Genomic DNA, 22,602 nt, shown 5'->3' with positions numbered 1-22,602 from the left:
TGGCATGTTTCTTGGCATGTTGTAAAGACCCAATACCTGTTGTTAGTTAGTAATAATGTTAATATGATAAATCACCCAGGAGCGGCTAGATTATGCTTGGTCCTGCAGGTTGACAGAGTGGCTCTTTCTTTTTTCACCAGGGATTTGGACATCTTGAATGGAGGTCTACAGTGATTTTTTTTTTTTTTTTTTGGCCGCGCGACTTACGGGATCTTAGTTTCCCAACCAGGGTCGAACCCGTGCCCCTTGCAGTGAAAGCGCGAAGGCCTAAGCATTTGACTACCAGGGAATTTTTTCTACAGTGAGTTTTAACCACACTCATTAGATACTTCCCACTCCTGGAACAGGGGAGCTGTAACAGATTCCAACTGGAGACTCACCAGAGTGTAGCAATCAGCTTTGCTAATCGGTCCCCTGATCATTCATTCCTTCAGGTGTGCATGGCTGAGAGAGCAAAGGCCAAAGCATTTTGAGACCCTCGTGAGATGAAAGATACTCGAGACCTCAAACCTCGCTATGAGAAGGAGCCTGCTGGATTTCCAAGGCAGCAGTATGCTCGGGGTTAATCGCTGCTTTTTTCTTTCTGGTCCTCCCTCCCTAGCCCTTGAGAACATTACATATGTCGCTTTGCCTGTGACTTGGTTTACAGCTCCCTTAGATAGAGGTATTTGAACAAACGAGTCCTTTCTCCAGTCCCGGCTTGAAGAACAACAGTCAATTTTTTAGCCATTTGATATGTTGACATGCTCTAAATACTCTGCAAATACAAACTACCTATACATTGTTAGTAAAATGCCTCCTTTCTTCTATTTACCCAGGTAGGTTGTGTGTCCCTCAGCCAGTACAACAGGACATTTCTTAGAGGAAATATGGGTCAATACAAGAACCAAGATGTACTGAGACAGATGTGGGATACCAGATCCTGGTCTGATTTTACAAAACATCACAGGCTTAGTCTTTTAATTCTTATTTAATGCTGGGTAGGGTTGTCACCCCCTTACTGGCCACACTGGACTCATGTCCCTGTGTCCTGATTTCCCTGTAGCACCTGAACCTCCTCATCTGATCTCCTGGTGTGGAGAAAAATCTTACAGGCCAGTCTCTCTTTCCAGCCTCTAGCAAATGACTTCTTATGACAATTAAACATCCACCATAAAACATTTGGCAAGAGTATACACTAAGGACATTTTTCTAGCACAAAGGCAGAGATGTCAGCCATGATTGTGTTAGTGCTGTGTTGACTGCTTTGCAAAACATCCGTCACTCGTGGGGCTCCGTGTAGGAGACGTTTCCAGATGCAGGAGGCAGAACAGCCTCAAATGTGTCACCTGGGAATAGAATCTGGGAGCTGAAGGAGTTCGGTCCATGGGAGCTTGGTGGCCTGGGTCAGGCTGGCCTGGCCTCTTGCTTTTCTTTTTTGTTTTTTTTGCAGGCATCAGAGTTTTCTAGCTTCTGACTTTGTGAAGGAGGAGTTCGTTGCATGTTAGAGAGATACTAACATAAAATCAGGACAGAAGCGTGAATGTATGCCCAGGAATAAACATGTGAAAGGATAGGGAAACATGGTTCAATCTGGGAAGAAATCCCCTTTTCACAAATCTGTGAAGTTCATAAAAATAAAGCAACAGAAGAGCCAGGAAATATAAGTGTGAAAACCCAGAAAACGGGGCTCAATAGAAAATGCTCCACATGCCAAAAGTTGTAGACAGTTTGGGAGAAGTTCTGATACTGTTTTTTTTTTTTTTTCCCTGTTCTGTTTCTGAAAATGAGTTCCCTCTGCTTGTTCTGGGGGGACATCATAGAAGACACTACATCCAGGAAATAGAACTTTGTTAATGATGTTTTCTTCTAATCTTAAGATTTTTCTTACTTATCATAAGCTAGCCAAAACTAAGAGATGATGTTTTAAATTCTGAGCTTGTAACTCTGTTTGTTATAAATTTTAAAAACATGGAAAAATAAATCCAATGATACCTTGTAAGGACATTAAATGTTACTTTTATATTTAATACATTATAATGACTGCTTTTTTTTCTTTTCTATTTTTTTTTTTTTTTTTTTAGCAAAACAAGTGATTGATTTTCTCCAGGCTATATTTATATGCAACGAATCTTTTTTTTTTTTTTTTTTTGCGGTACACGGGCCTCTCACTGCCGCGGCCTGTCCCGTCGCGGAGCACAGGCTCCGGACGCGCAGGCTTAACGGCCATGGCTTACGGGCCCAGCCGCTCCGCGGCACGTGGGATCTTCCCGGACCGGGGCACGAACCGGCGTCCCTGGCATCAGCAGGTGGACTCTCAACCACTGCGCCACCAGGGAAGCCCCTGCAACGAATCTTTATGATCTTAAACTAATAAAGGGATTTCCAATATGTAAAGTCCATTGAAAAACTGTAAATATGGGCAGAATCCAACTGAATATTAAGTTTCAAGAGTTTGTAACTTAACTGGTTTGAACTTAGAAAATGTTCCTGATAGAAAGAGTGCTATCAGGCATGGAAGGGTAGTTAGGCCAGTCTATACAATTCAATTTAGCTCATATTTTATGGTACCAACGGAATACAGGTATTAACTCTCACTTAACAATACTTTAAAAAAAACCTGAAGTATGGTTGATTTGTAATATTATGTTGGTTTCATGTGTATAGCATAGTGATTTGACATTTTTGTAGATTATACTCCACTTAAAGTTATTATAAAATATTGGTTATATTCCCTGTGCTGTACATTACATCCTTGTATCTTATTTATTTAATACATAGTAGTTTGCACCTCTTAATCCCCTTTCCATATCTTGCCCCTTCCCCCAACCCTCTCCCTACTGGTAACCACTAGCTTGTTCTCTGTATCTGTGAGTCTGTTTCTGTTTGGTTATATTCATTCGTTTTATTTTTTAGGTTCCACATATAAGTGAAAACATACAATATCTGTTTTTCTCTGTCTGACTTACTGCACTAAGCATAATACCCTCCAGGTTCATCCATGTTTTTGCAAATGGCAAAATTTCATTCTTTTTTTTATGGTTGAGTAATATTCCATTATATACATATATACAACTCACAACAGGTTTTTTTTGTTTTTGGTGGTATGCAGGCCTCTCACTGTTGTGGCCTCTCCCGTTACGGAGCACAGGCTCTGGACGCGCAGGCTCAGCGGCCATGGCTCACGGGCCCAGCCGCTCCGCGGCATGTGGGATCTTCCCGGACCGGGGCACGAACCCGCGTCCCCTGCATCGGCAGGCGGACTCCCAACCACTGCGCCACCAGGGAAGCCCCTCACAACAGTTTTTAATGGGAAAGTCTATCCTGAGTTTTCACCAGGTTGGCCAAGATCATACTCCAGCAATTCAAGGGAGAGGGGTCGAGGTCCCAGAGGCTCTGGCAGATGGGGGTGATGGGTGGGTAGGGTCCCAAAAAGCAGAACCTCAGAGCTTCTAGAGGAGTAGCACTCCAGAGATCCTAGGTTTGGAAGTCTTGAAAATAGGTCCTTCCTGAGCCTGCAAAGGGCTGAGGCAGGAGTGAGAGGGTAGCTGAGACTCGGGCTGCAAGGTCGGGGCAGGAGTTTTAAAGGTGTCTGTTTCCCTTGGTATCAGCAACAACTGACTAGCTCCCAGAGGAAATAATTTGATGTCATCAAATCACAATTTCTAGGAAGTTTTCTTTATAATGAAGAGTGAAATACTTAGCATCCGAACATTAGGCCAAAGCTCCTTGTAATGTGCTTGTAAAAAAAAAAAAAAAGTAAATTGTGCTATGCCATCTCACTGGGTCAATTGGAACAGCATTGGGACTCTTCATCAGACACTTTGGGCAGTAGAGATAACAGCCAAGGCAGCTCAAGATAGGAGAGTGGGTGTCTCAGAGTTATTAAAGCTGTGTAACTTTATCCATGAAACAAAACAAGTATTTACCGGAAAACACATTTCTGATGCACTTTTACTCTATCACAGAAACAAGAGTTTCGGGCGTGTAGTTCTGATAAAATGGTTTTGAATCCATGAAGGCTTTGAAAGGGAGTTTAGTCAAACATGCTGTAGCCCTGGGTTTCCTGTGTTGTCAAGGTAACCAGAGCCTTCCTTTTCTTGGTAACCTGAACCTGCCAAACCAACATCAGAGACACCTCATGCTTCAGCTAGTCAGCCACCTGCCACTCAGTTACACGGGTTTCTTTTTTTTGGATGGGGGCTGAGTTTCCTAAAAGAGGAAGTCCAGTTTCTTCTCTTCTCCCCCCGCCCTCCATCCTTCATTTTATTTATTTATCCTTCAGTTTTATTGAGATTTAATTGACATATACAGCACTGTACAAGTTTAAGGTGTACAACATAGGGATCTGACTTACATATTGATACATCACGAAATGGTTACCACAATAAGTTTAGTGAACATCTATCGTCTCATATAGATACAAAATTAAATAAATAGAAACATTTTTTTCCTTGTGATGAGAACTCAGGTTTTACTCTCTTAATAACTTTTCATATATAACCTACAGCAGTGTTAATTATATTTATCATGTTGTATGTTACATCCCTAGTACTTATTTATCTTATAACTGAAAGTTTGTCCCTTTTGATTACCTTCATCCAATCCCCCCTCCCCACATTCTTCTTTATTTTAGAGGAAAAGCTATATCCACTTTCATAAAATTGCAAAATTGGATTATGTCTTAAGCTCTTAGGAAAAAGTGCAACTATTTAGGACATTTGCCTAGCTGACATGGCAAGTGCCAATCCACACAATTATCCTTTTCCCTGAAATGACTTTCTGGAAAATGGGGGAATACCTATTTGGCTTTCTCTCAACAGTGCTGAGGTTGACATAACACAAGGCCAGGACACATGATACCACACCTGTAAGTTGAGACTAGTTTTTGTTTTGCACCCTGGGAAAATTTAGACTGAAACAAAGAAGAAAGTTCATTCGCTGAACACATTTATCCAGAGCCTTCAGTGTTCCAGGGACTCTGCTAGCTGCTGCCTGGGATGCAGGGATGAAGACGATTTAGTCCCTGTGCTCAACGGTTTACAGGCTACTGAAGGGTCTAAGACAAAAAACCCAACAATACATAAAGGTAGAATATAATTAGGGTCATCAAGGAGATATGAAAACATGAAGAAAATGCTGCATAAGCTCCAGGGAAGATTAGATGTTAATTTGATGGGAGTAGCCAAGAAGTCCTCATGGAAGACGTGGCATGTGAAATGGGCTTTGACAGAATGGATTTTTTTTCAAGGAGTGTATTGAAGATGCAGGTAGACAAGGACAAGGATTTAGATCCCAGCTCTACTGCATTCTAGATCCCAGCTGTACTGCATTCTCTACTGCATTCTGACCTTAGATAAGTCACAAACCTCTTTGGGCCTCAGTCCTCTATCTTTAAAGAGGTGGGATAATAATAGTATCTCACCAGCTAGTTGTGAGGATTAAATTCTTTAGGACGTGTGAAACTCTTGGACCTGCTCCTGATTTATAGTAAATGCTTGAAAGGTGTTAGCTATTATTATTGCTGTTGTTGTTGTTGTTATTGTTGCTAGTGAAGTTTAGAAGGAGGTGTGGTGCTTATGAGACTGCAGAGAGTTTTGGTTCATTTTGTGGCCTAAAATATATCAGATTTAAGTTTATACTTAATTTGATAGGCAATGGGGGAATCTTTAGAGTTTTTTTTTTTTTTTAGAGTTTTTAAATTATTTTTCTTCTTATTAAAAAACTTTTAAAGTAGGTAAGTAAATAGCACCAGAACAACAAAACATTTGGAAGCAACAACAGTGTAAAATACAGTTGTTAAACATTTGGTGTAGTCCTTTTTGGTTATATTTCCAGCCATTGCCCCAAACTGCTAACCATGCTAACTTTTCCGTTTGGTGATTGAGACCGTGAGAGGCGTTGGGAAGACCGTGAGGGGCGTTGGGAATTGATTTGATACAAAACACCTGTAGAAAGAATTACTGAACACTAATCTTGTACAGGTGAAGAGAAAATCGATTTGGAGAGGAACAACTTCTACTTTATCATATAAATAAAAGCTATGGGGGCTATGAATGTCAAAGCCAGTGGCCTTGAACTCTTCTCTACCATAAAGGGCTACAAGACGGTGCAATATATCATTTTTTAAAAAAAGTCATTTCTTTTCCATTTTGTAATATGTTCTGGGAGATTTGACTGATGACCTATATTTCAGGAAGCATGAATGATCTCCACATCTCAGATGAGGTAAGCGTGTCGTAAATCAATACATGATGTAGTAAAATGCCTTTTCTGCCTTGATGCAGCCTTGATCCCTAATTATGTGTGCGAACAAGGTAAACATCTTTTTTTAACAGCTGCCATCTGTAAGAATTTTAGTGACCCCCAGATGTTTTTATTTGCTGTTCTCAGTTCAGAGAGGCTAGTTAATCTACTGCCCTGAATGACGAATGCCACCTGACACTCACTTTTTGGAGAACAATTGTTGAGTTCTAAAAACATCCATGCTTCCGGTTCTTCTGACCTCTGGCTGTATTTGTGTGACCTTCTCAAGGCCCTTGTTCTTTGATCTCTATAGGTCTGCTCCTCTCTCTCTGTGAAAGAGGCTTGGGGTGTTGGTTATACCTCACAGCCAAGCCTTGTTTTGGCCTCTTCTGGAGGAAGCAAGTTGTTCCATGTCTCTTCCCTCCGGACAAATCGATGGCTCTCAAGCTTTCTGAAACGTTAAAGGAGGGTCCTGCTGAGTGACAGGTCACTGGAGGGGGCTCCTGTGAGTTCAGCTGGCTTCTCTGGATCTATTAAAGCTGATTTGGCCTTTTCCAGTCCCATGGTTTTAGTGACTCAGGAATGCTGGTGAATCTCAACTTTATTTCCAACCCAGACTCCTTCCTTGAGCTTCAGATTTATATATCCCACTGCCTACTCAGCACCTCTTGGATGTCAAATCAGCATCTCCTACTTAATATCTAAAACGGAATTATTGACTTTCTCACCTAACCCTCCTTGCCCCCCAGTGTTCTAGCTCTCGGCAAATGGCACCCCGTTTCACACAGTTGCTCAGGCCTAAAATCTAGGAGTTGCTCTTCATTCCTATTTCTCCTTCACATCCCGGGTTCAGTTGTTCAGCAAGTACTATTTGCTCCATCTTCGAAATATTCCCCCAATATGACCAATTTTCACTTCCACTACCACTCCAATCTGAGCTGTAATCACCGCTCCCCTCAGCTGCTGCCACTTCCTAATAGGTCCCCCGCCTCCCACCCTGGCTCTTTTGTGGTCCACTTTCACATAGAAACTTAAGTGATTGTTTAAAACTCTAAGTCAGACCAAGTCACTCTCCTGCTCAAAACCCTCTGAAGTCTTCCTAGAACACCTGACCTCAAATCCAAGTTCAGCAGCTTGGGTCAGAGACCTACACGATCTGGTTGCTGCTTTGTCTTCTAACCTCATTTTCTACCATTCTTCTCCTTACCCACTTCTGCTGGTCACACTGGCTGGCTTTCTGTTCCTTGGACTTGGCAAGTGTGTTCTGCTGCAAGGCTTTTTACTGTCTCTTCCAGGGAGGCTCTTTCTCCAGGTCACCTATCGCTGGCTTGCTTGTTTGCGTCACTGAGCTGACTGCACCTCCTCCCGTGTTCTCTCCCGCTTGCGACTGAAACTGCTGGCTCCCCCAACATCACTCTATCTTCTCATCCTCTCTTATTTTTCTTTAAGGCAGATACCTCTACAATAAATAATACATTTTATTATCTATGCATTTGCTTGTCTCCTCCATTAGAATATGAGTTCCACGAAGGCAGCTGCTTTGTCTTACTCATCACTGCATGTACCCAGAAGTGCTGCCGCAGAGTGAGTTCTCAATAAAAATGAGTAAATGAGCTTGTGTCCTACTGTTACTGAAAGTGGGGTCTGGCTGCTGCCTGCTCAAAAGCTAATAAAGAGGCAAGGTTGGTGGAAAGGACAGTTTGCTTTATTTTGGAGGCCGGCAGGGCAACTGGGGGGTGCAGGGCGGACGCCTGTCACTGCCCCGCTGACAATGAGTGGGCAAGAGCTTTTATAGATGCGGGGAGGGGGCTACATGCAGAAACAGCGCAGTCAGCTCTGACAGTCATCTTGACGTTGGTCATCGGTGGTCTGGTCAGCGTCATCTTGATTGTTTTAGGTACAGTTAATCTTCAATTCCAGGGTCAATTTTCGGAATTGTGGCAGCTTATGTCATGGCGACAGCCTGGTCATCATGTAGTTAACTTCTTCCACCTGGTGAGGGTTTCGGTCTCTATAAGACAGCTCACGGGATATGGCTCAGAATATGATCTGTAGCCCTTGAGAAGGAACTAAAGGTCTTTAACTATGCTTAATGACTAAACTACTATTATTTGGTCTCTTTTGACTGTTTACCTTTGTTTCTGCATTTTCTCATTTCTCTGATTAAACTTATTCTTTGGCTAAAGTTTTTCCACAGATGAAAGGCAGGTTGAGGACATGGGGGGAGGGGCAAGCACCATAGGGTCCTGCTCCGTTTCACTCTTGTTTTCAGCAGTGCGTTACAGTGAATCAACTGATTTTCCTTTGTTCAAAGGATGCTGCTTCATTTGGACTGAAAACATGAAATAGAGCAGAATTGTAATAGTTTTCAGCTTAATTGAGTGATTAAGAAGAAATAGCTTGCCTGGAGTTTGCTTTCATTTCTTAACACTAGCGACTGTTGGTTTCCAGTTTGTGGACGATCTTAACTTTAAAATCCAAATGGTGTTGACGTGACCTCTCTCAATACAAAAGGGAATAGCAGGGGCTCTGAGAAAGTGAGATTGTTGACACTTTCAGTCTTGAAATCACCACTCTCTTCACAGGAGCTTAAATTTTAGTAAACCATGTCAAAAACTCAGAAACACAACATGGAAGGAAACGAAATTTTTTTTTTTTTTGGTCTTTTTTAAGTGAGCAGTTACTGTATCCCAGGTAATGTGCTTTATTCAGCATGCATGTTCAGTTCACTTTTATGACCATGCTGTAGGATGAGTATTATTACCCCTTAGAGAGAAAATGAAATGGAGAATTAGAGAATTATGTGCTTGCTGTAGGTCGTAGTCAAAGGCAGAACTGAGATTCAACCCCTGCCCTGACTCATTCCCAAACCCATGTTCTTAATATCTCCCAACACTGCTTCCCACGGGGGAAACTGGAGTGAGACTCTCATAGGTATATCTGAATTATTTTTATGGGTTATCGAAATTCCAATTTAAAAATGAAATTGAATGTGTGCATCTAAAAATGCCACAGCAGGAATCTCCAACCCAAGAGATGGAATTAGCTGATGAACCATGAACTGGAGGAAGAAGAAGAGTTCATTCATTTTGAAACACGTTGTCTGCCAACTCCATTTGCAGACTAGCCACCCTGGGCAGAACAATGCAAAGTGAGTTAAATGTAAAAGGGATAGCTCTTGCTCTGGACAACTTCTGACAATGTCAGGCCATTATCTGAGGTTGACTATGTGCCAGTCAGGTTTACCGCCCACCATGTTCTGTGCTGGCAGGTATTATCCCCATTTTTTTTTTTTTAATGCACGGAGGGGCATGACATACTCAGGGTTACCAGCTGGTGTGTTATAGAGATGTGACCAAAAGCCAGGTCCATCTGCCTTTGCCTACACTGTTATCCATTTGGCTATATCCCCTCCTACGTACTTAATAGACACAGACTAGAAAGGAAACAACTGGGAATAAAACCATTTAAAATAACATCACTTACTCTCCACTGATAGGACAGCTGAGAGAGTTCCAGTAAATGGTGGAATCAGGGGGTGGGTGAATATCACAGCAGACTGTTGTCAGAAGTAACATCTTTTCTTAAAATTTCTGTAATTCAGAGGAATTACTAATTCACTCCAGTTTATTTTTTTTAACATTATTTTAAATTGGTGAAATATTATTACATTATCTCATTACATGGAACTTGTAGCAGTCAGGATAGGTTAGAGTACTCTGCAGTAACAAACACTCCCAAATCTTAGTGGTCTAAAACAACAAGCATTTTTATTTTTTTCTCTTTGAGAAAAAGTTATGAGTTGGTGGGGGGCTCTGTTTCCTTTTGTCATTGTCTTCACTCAGGGATGCAGCTGTGACAGGGGAAAAAAAGAGAGTCTCACATTTCCCTCCATGGGCCATTACTAACTCTCTGGGCCTCTGTCTTCTCCTCAGTCAGATGAGGTCACGGGCACATAGGCCTATGGGAGTGTTGGGGGACAGACTGGGGTGACATTTGTAAACACCGGGTGCAACTTCTGACACGTGTTGGTGCTAAGTAGATGCTGACGGAGCCAGAAGCCAGAGGAAGCTTCTGGAAGGGGCCACTGCTTATTCAACACGCGAGCCCAGGCCCGTTTGCTGTGCAAATCTCAAGGCATTTTGTGTTTCGCTGGGGGCTGACGGGCAGGTGATCAGTAAGTGCTTGTTTAGTGCTGACGGCCGGTCTTGAAGGGGAAGGGGATTTAAGGGGCTTCCGGGCAGGAGGCGCTGGTGGGGAAGGTGCAGGGCTGGAGAAGAGCCTGGGGGTGGAAGTCAGCAGAGCGGTGGGGCTCGGCGGGGGTGGGGCTAGGGTGACACTGGCGGAGCCGGAGGGCCGAGACCTGGCCCTGGGCACGCTCCCTGCTCCTCTCTCTGCAGCTGGCGGGGCCGGCGAGGACGGCGAGGGTACATGGCATACTGGGTGCACTGTGCCCTCGCCCAGGCCTTCTGGAAGCCGCCCGCCAGGCCCTTAGCCTCTCTGGGCTTCAGTTTCTTCACGTGCTCTAGGAGCGTAAAGAGCAGGTCAAAATGCAGCTTTACGATTCCGTGAAGGAACCTTTCTGTAAAACGGGAGATTCATGCCTGTAGGGTAAGGTTCAGACAGTACCACAGAGATCCATGGAGTCTCCCTCCTGGCTCTGGGTCTGCACCAGCTTCCCTCCTGGGTCTCGCAGGGCGGGACAGGGACCCCGGGCCCGCACCGCAGGAAGGGCTGGCTCTGCACGGTGCTGCACTGGCGTCCCCTCTCCTTTTACCCAAAAGAGACCTTGGTGATGCTTCCTGGTCAGGACAGAGCGCTTCCACAATCTTTCCCTGGGCCCTTTGTTTAAATGGTCATCTGGATGGCCATGGACGGGTGGACAGGGCGGCCTCGGCCCCTCCGGGTGATGCTGGTCAGGCGCTCTGTCTGCAGGGGCTGGCGTGGGGAAGACAGTTGCCAACAAGATGGAATCCCACTACCCTCGTCCGTCCGGCATGTTATGGGGCAAGTGATGGGCCGTTCCAGTGTCTGGGTGCTGGACATTAAGGTCGGAAGAGCGTGTCCTCTGACCACCACTCTGCTCGGCCCCAGAGTGGCCACGGCCCCGGGTCACGGGATTTCTGCCACAAAATGCAGGTGAAGAGGAACTGAAAACGTGGTACCCTGCGCAGGGCCTGAGCGAGACAACAGGTTGCTGGGGGGCCAGAGCCGAGGTTGCTTCCAGTGGAGACCCGGATGTCCACATCCCACTACCCTGGATGCCTTGTCCGAGGAGCCGCCCTTCCCATGGCCATGGCCGCGCCTAAGCCCCCAGTAGGCTGCCAATGGCCTGATCCATGAAGGCCGTGACCCGCCCCCGTCCTCTGCAGCGAGTGTGCATACCTGACCCTGCGGAGCCCACGGTGAGGGGGGCGGGGCGGGGGCGGTGAGCGCGGGAGCCCAGTCAGGGCCCTGCATCCCTCTGTCTGGAGTCACCTAGGAAGGTCAGCCCATCCAAGGCAAATTTGGCCGAGTCTTCCGTTTACTGCTTCTCCCAATACTTAGTTGACTATTTTTCAGATTGTAAGTGCAAGTTAAGGAATTTCTGCTTGTTTGTGTCCCCGCAACCTGCTCCTGAAGCTGGAGGTGGTGCAGCTGTGAGAGGGAGACAAAGAGCTGGGGGTAAAAGTGATTTTTAAAAGTCATTTTGTTTTTCATTCAATTCTAATTTTAAAAAGTGTACCAAGGGCTATACTTGTCTGTAGAGAGTAATGCACATGGAAAATAGGGCTGCAAATCGGCAAGACGGCCTGATGGTCTTTGGCCAAATCATCCATTAAAAACTTTGGATTATTAGCTCTGACTTCAAGCAAGCAGAGCGAAACAAAATACCCTCTGCAGAGGAGAACGCTATCACCCTCTGCTTTCTTAATTCTGGTTCTCAAAATCTGAGCATTTCAGAGCCACCTTTACAAATTTTAACTATTATTTTAAAAATCAGTGCTTATTCCAAGATTGTGAACCTTAACATTTGTATTTTTACCATACTTCTGTCTCTCTCTCAAGGCGTCCTGATAAAGCAAGTGCTCTTGAATGACCCTTACAGATATTTGAGGACAGTGCCATGTTTCTTGACAAAGTAAAATGCAATTTGGAAAAGCTGATAGCTTTTCTCTGACCTGGGGGACATGGTTTCTAGCCACAGGGGGTGGAAAGTCAAACACCTGCAAGGAAACGTACCTCTGTGCTTGGAGACCGTGTCTGATGATCACAGGAGAATCAACATTTTGGATACAAAATTAATATTCATCCTCTTTAAATTAGATAAGTGCCGTATGACTTTCTTTTTTTTTTTAAAGGAGGAGGTTTATAAATAAGTAATGATCTAGTGCTAAAACTCCTGAAAGTTTTGGGAGTTCTTGCAATAGACAAACAAGAGCCCTAATATATGGAAATAGCTGAGTGGAGGATGTCCTGAAAGGTCTCCCGCGGGGGAGGTTGCAGTGAGATCAAGGAACTGTCCCGTAAACGGGGTTTTTAAGTTCACAGATCAGAAAATTTCCAGTTGGAAAAAAAAAAAGAAAGAATTGTGCTTAAAGTCTAGCCCCCCAGTGACAGCAAAAAATTATCACTGATTTGAGGTTTCAGCTGTTTGGCAGGGAAATGTATCAAGAATTAAACTGGGTGAGATCTTATATGTGAGATCCTGGGTGGGGGGGGATGTAATAGTTTAATAAAATAGTAGTGATTTGGCAGGATTAGAAATTTTAGGTTTAGCAGCAATAAGGTATTAGGAGAAAAAAAATTAATGCTATCAACCAGTAATAGCAGCAATTAAACTGTAGATTTTATAGGAGAAAATGAGACTTGAAAGAACAAACGAAACAATGGAAAATCTGTAGTTCGAATGAATTATTCTCTAGGATTTAAACTTTTCAAAAGTCTCTCGTAATGGTGGATATTCCACAACTTGGAGATAGAAACTTCAAAAGAAGATAATAGTCTAAAACCCATTGAAGTGACCCTGGCAGTGTTCATTGCGGCGCAAATGGCTCCCCATTCGGTTCTCAGGGGCAGCGTGAAGAAAAGGCTTCCTGCTTCCTTCCACGGGCCTCACCCTTCACCGCAAAGAGTTTGCAACCACGATAAGTTCCTGGGTCTTAATAAGAGAGGACAGAACCCAGGAAATCCATAGCGTTTTGAAATGTAAACACTCAATTCTCTAATAACACTTGCTGAAAAGTTTTTGAAAAAGTAAAAAAAAAAATCGCACATCTGTTCTTCCTGTGAACTAGTCAGGACTTGAAGGAAAGCGCTGATAAGTTAGAGAGAAATGAGGGCTGACTTGGGCGTCTTTCATTGAATGGTAGTTTGGTGTGCTGTAGCTGTGTGGGGCTGAGTTCCCGGTGGGTAGGCAAACACATTTATATCAATTATTTTTTATTTTTTTATTGAAGTATAGTTGATTTAGAATATGTATCAGTTATATTTTAAATGCCAAAATGAGCATATTTGAGGGAAAAATAAAACAATAATAGAGTCTAGGAGTTCACATAAGCTTACATGCTTTAATGCTCTTGAATCTCAAGGGTTTCAACCGCCAGGATGCATATTTTAGTAGCAGAAGTTCTAATCTTTATTTTTTTTAAATTTTTATTGGAATATAGTTGATTTACAATGTTGTGTTAGTTTCAGGTGTACAGCAAAGTGAATCAGTTATACATATATGTATATCCACTCTTTCAGATTCTTTTCCTTACAGGCCATCACAGAATACTGAGTAGAATTCCTTGTGCTATACAGTAGGTCCTTATTAGTTATCTGTTTTACATATAGTAGTGTGTATATGTTAATCCCAATCTCCCAATTTACTCCTCCCCCCAAAATGTTGGTCTTTAAATCAGTCCTGACTACTTTGGAATTTATATAGCCTTCAGTTATAAAAAATAAAACTTTGTTACTTATAATTAATACCTTCTCCTCTCACTCCACTCCCACCCTCCCCAGATATACACCCCCAACGCACATCCTTAGAAAGGTTTTTAACAAACCAGACTGATCAATATGTAGCTTGACCACATACTCTCAATTTTCATTTGGGATTTTAATCTCAATTTCACAAGCAAGCACTTATTTATTTGTGTAACAGGCAAGGTCACCAAACATGGCAAAGTAAATGGGAAAGGCAGCTTTCTAATAATGGCAACTATTGGCTGAAAATTTCATTTGTGGGATAATTGTCACAAATATCATGAAGCCTCAACAAACCTAGAGTAGGTATTATTACATCCATTTTATGCGTTAGGAAACAGGTTTTGAGCAGCTAAGTACCTTATCTGGGGTCATATAGCCAGTAACTCGCAGAGGCTGGAGTTGTGAGATGCCCCAAAGCTACATTTTTCCAACAGCAGGGTTCTATCAAGATTAAGGGTTTCAGATTATTGGTAGACGATTTGTATTGAGAACTTGCTGGCCTCCCTGGCAGTATCCGGGAGAGCTCTTCACCACACTTAAATAAATAAACAGCTGTTGCTCTTCATCGGAGCGAACTGTATAGAGTTACTCTTGTGAAGAGCAGTTCCTTTGCAAATCCATGCTATAATGAGGAGGGTGTCCCTTGTGACTTTTCTCTGGGGCTCATGTTTGGTTTGTTTTCTCTGTCTCGAGCTAGGGCTGGCCTCTCACCTCCCTGTTTGGGAGAACCTTCTAGAACTCCTCTCCAGGACCTCTCAAGTTCATTTTGTATACATATCTAATTTGGTGACCACCCCCTCACCAGTTTTAGCTTCTCTGGAGATGCCAGCTTCTGGGGTGCTGGACAAAGTACTCCTCAGCAGTGTGAGTACACCATGGGGTAGACGTGGATTTACCTGGAAGCTAATGGGGCTAAACAGGCCCCCCAGGGTATGAACCCTTCCCAGAGGCACTGTGTTCCTAGTAAGATATTTCCGTTGCAGTTGGTTGGGATGGTTGTGTCTTTCTCTTCTGACTTCTTGTCGTACTTCCCCTCCAGTTGGGTGGCCTTGAAAGTGGCCACAGGCCTTTTTGGGATCTGGCTAATCGAAGTTGTGTTGGAGATACATTTAGGGGGGTTTAGCAGGTTATAGTTGTGTGGTTCAAAGTTAGGCTATAGACTGTTGCTGGCTGTCTAGTGCAGGAATGGGTTTCCAAATGCCCTCCCACCCACTGTACCAACTCATCTGGTGTTGTGAAACGAAGCTGTAGGGTCAGAGGCCGAGTTGTGATAGGTACCTGTCCTCTGGTACCGGCACTTCACGGAGGCAAGGAGTGGAGGAGAAGCAAGTAGAGCCAGAAGCTAGTCTGTGGAAAAATATCATAGTGGTGGATGAACCAGTTCACAAACAGGTTATGTCGTTTTTCTGGATTTTGTTATCGTTGTGGTATTTGTCAGGTTTTAAAGATCTGTTATTAGCTGGGAATTCTTTTCTCATTCTAAATAAATATTTATTTTCATGCTACATTTTGCATTCATGATTTTGTATTATTTTTCTTAAAAAAATCACCACTCTAAATTGTTTAGACTTCAGGCCCCATAAAAACTAAGTTCTGTCCCTTAAACTGGGTGGAAATTCTTTTCCAGAGGCAGTTGCTCCAGAGAGTCTCCCGAAGTGAATTTCACGAACACCATGAAATGCCCATATTAAGACAACTCAATATATACATTCTTTTAAAATTCACTTTTATTGATTTACTTATTTAATGTACAATATTATATAAGTTAATATATACATTCTTTTTTCTTTTTTTCTGGAGCAGAGAAAGGTTCATTACAGGGCCCAGCAAGGAGAACGTGCGGCTGTGCAGCTCCCTGGTTTTCAGGGAGAAGTCCATCCATACACTGATGTTCTCTAGGTCCAACTGTGTTGCTGCAAATGGCATAATATACAATTCTTAATTTGTACAGATCTAACCAAATTTTATGTGAAGGAAGAACAGAGAAACCAAAACGTCATTTTAATTATTTAGATCTGAACTTCTTCCCGTTTTGGGCATTAGGACTTTGGCCAAGTGGCAGCTGATGTGTGTTCATGGGGTTAGAGGTTTTAGGGTAGGGTGGGGTGAGGCAGCCTGGGATGGGTGCGGGTATCCCACTATACTGCCACTCACTGGCAGGTAAGGGAAGTAGGTCTGAGGAGATGGGCCAGGGAGGCAGTAGGATTCCTCCTTTAATTTATTATTAGTTGATTTTTTTTTTTTTGCGGTACGTGGGCCTCTCACTGCTGTGGCCTCTCCCGTTGCGGAGCACGGGCTCCGGACGCGCAGGCTCAGTGGCCATGGCTCACGGGCCCAGCCGCTCCGCAGCATGTGGGATCTTCCCGGACCGGGACATGAACCCATGTCCCCTGCATCGACAGGCGGATTCTCAACCACTGCGCCACCAGGGAAGCCCTATTATTAGATTTTTAAAGAACACAGGATGTTCTCTTCAAAGAATCTAATGCTAAGGGTCAACCTAAAAATATCAACAGTGGTTAATGCTGGGAGATTGAATTAGAAGTGATTTTTATTTTTTTTCCTTTTTAGAATAGTTTTTGCCCTTTCTGTAAATATTTAGAAAGTATTAGCAATAAGAAACAGAAGCATTCGAAGACTCCTTTCCCCATGGCACCCACAGTCCTGTGTGTGTGCGTGCGCGTGCGTGTCTGTGATTTTACTGCAGAGTCATTTTCCTTCCTTCCTTCCCTCCTTCGCTCCTTCCCTCCTTCGTTCCTTCCCTTCTTCGTTCCTTTCTCCCCTTTTTTTCCTTAGAATAAATCCATAAAGGCTTACTAGCATCTTAATAACTCTTTGGGAACTTCAAAGAATGCTTTATTTCATACCCTTTAAAACTGTGTGTGAGATACAAATTTTTTAATTTGAGAAAAACATAAGATAGGAAGCAATTTCCTTTGACTCTGACTTTTTGGTGTGTGACTGTGAGATACAAGCAGAGCAGAGATTCATGAGTAAATTACCAATTAGTTGTTGAGAACTGCAGAACGTCGGAGCAGAAATTAGGACCTAATTATCTGTCTCTATGATTGTCATTCAAGACACGAATCTGCCGAGTTTTATAATTGTGGGGAAAATCTATTCCACCTGCGACAATTCCCTTACTGCATCAATATTTTTATAAAAGTCCAGGAGGTGGATGGGTTGCTTTTAAGGATGTGTGCTTCCTCTACTTCAGAAATGATTAGGGTGGCTCAGGCCGGTGCCAGCCCGGGGTTGGACTTTCTCTGGGCATGGAACATCGAGGACAAGCAGGGATATAAGGTGTAGATATTTCACTAGTTCTTTTAAAGACAGAGATTTTTCGAGGAAAAATAGAATAATTCATTTAAAATGTAAACTCTGTGTATATTACAGGTAACAGCTGCTATGGGACTGTTTCTAGGGGTTTCTTTATCTACTCTCTGCTCTCCAGGCTGCCCCAGGCCTTCTTCTGCCCTGACTCTGTGCCTCAGGACATTCTCATTGAGAGGTCCTTAGAGCCTTTGCTAAATGGCTCGTTAACACTCCTGGGCTACTCGTTAGTGTCTCCTCCTGTTTCCTTAAACTCCCTGGGTTAGCCCTGTACCTGCACACAGTAGGCATTCAGACGGGTTGTTTTGTGCCTGTATTTCACAGATACTGTCCTTAGGTCTGAGCACATGCCTCTCTCTACAGCCTCCCCATGCTTCCCTCTCCCTTCCCTCCACCAGCGCCACCTCTGCATCTGTATCTAATCCCCTCTGAAGTCCACTCTCCCTGGGTGCGTGATGGTTGGAGGCTGAGGGCTCTGCATCCTGGTTTGTAAAAGGAGCTATATCAGTTTGCAACAAAACCAAACACAGGTTCAAGAAAGTTAAACCATTAAGTGAAACTTGACTGGGAAGCCTATTTTTCTTCCCGCATTCTTTGAGTATTAGTGTGTAAAGAGGAACTCCACAATAAACTATCATTTTCAGTCCAACTCTGGGTGATAGCATGAATGGTGTGGATTATTGTGTGATTAAATGAGCTAAAATGTGGATGAATTCTACCACGGTGCCTGGCACGTAGTTGGCACCCCAATAGTAACTCATTTCCTTCCTTTTGTCACGGTGGTTACATTTGTAGCTCTGTTATAGTGTGTAGCTCTGCTCCGTAAAGAATCACTAAGAACTTAATGAGCTGTATTTCCTCCAATGCCATGGGCTGTGTCAACACAATGTAAACATTGTGACAATTTTTGACTGAATTGAGTTAACTGACTGAATGTTTTGAAGTATTGACACAGCAGCTAAAAGAGTGAGAAATGTAGTCAAGCCAGCTATTCGGTACGATAAAAACGGCAACTATTTCAAAACTAGAATAGAAACGTGTGAAGCCAGTGGAAGTTCAGTAGCCACAGGGCCATTGGAAAGCCCTTGGAAACGGAGGCAGACACAGAAACGAAAATGTGAAGATTGTTCCCAGATCACCCAACAAGCAAAGCAAGCTGAAGGACAATGTAATTTCACCCCCTTATCCAAAGCTTCTTTAATTTACTCTAAAGGAACAGAAGTAGAAAATGGGAGGTGTCACAGAATCTTGAGAAATGATGGTGAGGGTTCATTCATTCTGTCCTTTCAGCCATCATCTGCCTTTAGTTCCTTCCTTTGATGACTCTGGGGATGGGTAGAAGGCTGTCCAGAGCTGGGTGCCCAAAAATGTGCTGGGTGTTGGAAATCTTTGCAAGGAACACTGGGACAAAGATTGCCCTAGTTGTGAGATATTTGTTCTTCAGTTTATTCAATGAATTTTCTTAAAGATTAAAAAAGTTTTACAAAATGTTGTTTTACAGGTGTATGTAAATCTATAAGTTGTTATATATGCATATTGTATACAATATATAATAAATAATATATTCAGTATTCTCTCTGTATTATACATATAATATATACAGTATCGTACAGACAGTAAATATACAGTATTATCTTTCAGATATACGAGATTATATGTATTATATATATAATACTATGTATTTATATATAATGTATAATAATAATATATGTATAATAATAATAATAGCAATAAATGTATAGCATAATATATAGGGTTGGCGGAGGGAGAGAGAAGGAAAGAGAATTGAGTAATTTTAGCCCTGAAATGTATTTACTAGCTTGGATAACCTTACATAAGAGAAAGTACACTTGGTGGTAACTTGGTGGGTCATTTCTGAAAGGCTTCTGACCCAAGCGTCATTGAGAAATTCTGTGTTTCCTCAACTACCTTGCGGGGATGAATGAAGCCACACCTATAGATCAGTTTCCATCCTCACAATCACTGCTAGCTGGAAGATCCCTCTCTTGCAAAAAGATGTCCCTTGGCAATGGCCAACTTAGTTGACATAGGGAACTTTTTTTTTTTTTTTTTGCGGTACGTGGGCCTCTCACTGTTGTGGCCTCTCCTGTTGTGGAGCACAGGCTCAGTGGCCATGGCTCACGGGCCCAGCCGCTCCGCGGCACGTGGGATCTTCCCGGACCGGGACACGAACCCGCGTCCCCTGCATCGGCAGGCAGACTCTCAACCACTGCACCACCAGGGAAGCCCCATAGGGAACTTTTGACACGGCACAATTTTACCTGGACTCTGACAGGTTGGGTTTTTGTAGTTGCTGTAACTGGGTTTGGCGTCGCTGTGTGAGGGGAGACCGCAGCTAGTTGGTTTTCTTCATCAGGGATGCGAGACTGTTAAAGGAGCCAGTCTAGGTCAGATGGGGTCAAGGGTTTTGACTGCATGCATCAGTCGACTCAGTGAAATAACTGTTGATATTTCGATTGTTTTTTCATTACCGAATTTTCCAGAATGATCAAATCACTTGGTACCGAGGTAGACTTGAGACTTACTTCATCACCCAGTTCGTCTCATGGCCCTTATTCCCACTCAGTCTGTTACACAGAGCTCCAGTCACAGAAAACCTGATGGAGGGTGTGGGTCATGGTTTTGGGTTTTTGGCCCACAATATTTTACATTGTTTCCAAAGAACCTAGAGGGCATACTTGAAACAATAAGCGCAACCCAGCTGAAATGAGCTCCTGCTGGCGATGATAGCTCTAAATGTCAAGCTGCAGGATTTTAAAGACTTTCAGTAGCGCATACGTAGCTTGTACATTTATAAGCGTTACTGAGTTGGAAGATAATGACAGGCACATGTTGAGAATAGAGTATGACATGTTAACGTATGGTCTTCCTCTCTGTAAGTCTCCAGAGTCCAATTACTGAAACTTAAAAATGCAGCCCTTCAGTGCATGACTACAGAACCAGTGGGAATAATTAATACTAAAAATTTTAATCTATTTACAGGCCTTACAAAGCTCATAGAGTGATAAGGAAAACACATGCTTGACAAAGACATTTAATTGTACCATTTGAACTTCTGAAAAATGCGTGTATTCCTACTTTCAAATGCGTGCCGCGTTACAGGACCTCATGTTGATTTTATTTCTGTGTCTTGGTGTAATGAGATAAATGTTGTAAAAGCCATTAGAAATCTACGTATTGTGCTGAAGCATCTGGTTTTATCAGTCAGGATGTTCTTCCTCCAAGGAAAAGAAAGTCCAACTCAGATGATCTGAAACAATAAAGACGTTTATTTGTTGGCTCATGTAACTAGAGGAATGGTGGGTTTTAGGGTCAGCTCAGCCTGGTGGGTCTGGCTTTGTTTGGGGCAAATTCCATCAGCTGGACCGTCTTTGGGGTCTTTGTGTAATTCTCAGGCTGCTTCTCTTGTTCTGACAAAGAGGCACAGCAGCATTCTTGGCTCCACACCCATAATCCGGGAAAGAGAGATGTACCAGCCAGGAATGTGTTCTGCTGAAGAAAAGGAAAGAAACAGAGGGAGGGGATGGGAGAGGGAGAAAGAAGCAAAGAATGAACCACACAGTAGCAGCGGCTTAGATGGCAGTATATCGTTGGTCTTAAGTCTGGGGCAGTGCAACCATCCCTTCTGGACCCAGGCTCTTTGCATCTTTTTACTCCCCCAGCCTCAATGTATAGGCCTCTGTCCTCATGTTTGCTACCTCATGGTCTCAACGTGACTGCTGGGCTTATAAGACTCACGTCAATGGTTCCAGAAAAAGTCAAGTCTGCCCGCTTATGTCAGGAGAAGGACAAAACTATCCTGAGAGCTGCACCCAACAGACTCTACTGTTGTGTTACTGGCAAGTACTGGGTCGCGTGGTTACTGAGGCATGGATTTCCAGTTGCCTACCCAATGTCCATTTCTTCCTCTTCCTTATCAACAGAACCTGGACTTTTTTCAAAGATGCAATATGGCCCTTAAAAAATACACATCTTCACAGGCTAGACTTGCTAGATCTAGCAAAAACAAATAAAAACAGGATGCCCAGTGTGAGACATCCATACTTATACAAAACATGATTTGTCGTTTGTCTGAAATTTGAGTTTAACTGAATGTCTTATATTTTACCCGGTAACATTACCCCAGGCTTCCTTGAAGGTAGCATGGCCATGAAAGAGACAGTCTGCTAGATGGGGCTTCCAGGAAAGCTTTTGAAGAAAGGGACCAAACTTGCCAGACACATTCCTTTCATCCTTTGCACTTTGTCCTTCCCCCTTCCTCCTGCCTGGACTTCTGACAGAATTATCTAAAGCCATCTTGCAACCAGGAGAATATGTCTTTTAAGGATTGCAGAGAAATAAGGAGGAGAAGCCTGGTTCCTTGAGCAGCTCTGAATTGCCTACCCCTAGATTCCTTGTTACATAAGAACAAACAAAGGCCTTATTTGGTTAAGTCGTTGTAGTTCAGTTTCTGGCCTCATGCTGCCAAATGCCATCGTAACTGATATAGCTGCCCCTCGCTGCAAGGGTGAAGGAGAGGCTGGCTAGTGGTTCACCAAACTTTTGTTTTCGTCCTTGCCACACAGCTAGACTACAATTCCCAGTCCCCTGCAGTTCGGTGGGAGCCCTATGAGTGAGTTCTGGCCAATGGAATGTGAGTGGGGCTCATGTATGTGACTCTCAGGCCTGAGTCCATGCTCCTGATCTTGCCATGTCTGCAGCAAGAACAAGGGGCCCTAAGGGATAGTGGAGACATCAGATGACAGCGACCTGAGCCCTTGATGACTTTGTGAAGTAGACCCTCCCCACCTTGCGCCGATCTTCATTATACTATAATGTGAACAAGAAATAGACTTCTCTTGAGTTAAGCCACTGAGCTGTTGGGTTCCTTGGGGTCAACTAAGTCAACATTGCCTGTTGTAAGAGAGGCTGCTTCAGGCCTAGAGTTCCAAGCAAGAATCCTGAGACTCACTCTCATTGGATCACACATCTTGGGTCCACTCTTTAATCAATAGAATGGACTTTGCTGATGGCTTAAACAAACCATTCCTGGAGCTGGGGCTGGGGCACGTGATCCGTCAAGGTCCC

Source organism: Tursiops truncatus, chromosome 2 (genome assembly GCF_011762595.2).
Source record: "Tursiops truncatus isolate mTurTru1 chromosome 2, mTurTru1.mat.Y, whole genome shotgun sequence".
In the NCBI taxonomy this organism is placed as follows: domain Eukaryota; kingdom Metazoa; phylum Chordata; class Mammalia; order Artiodactyla; family Delphinidae; genus Tursiops; species Tursiops truncatus.
This window is presented reverse-complemented; position numbering follows the sequence as displayed.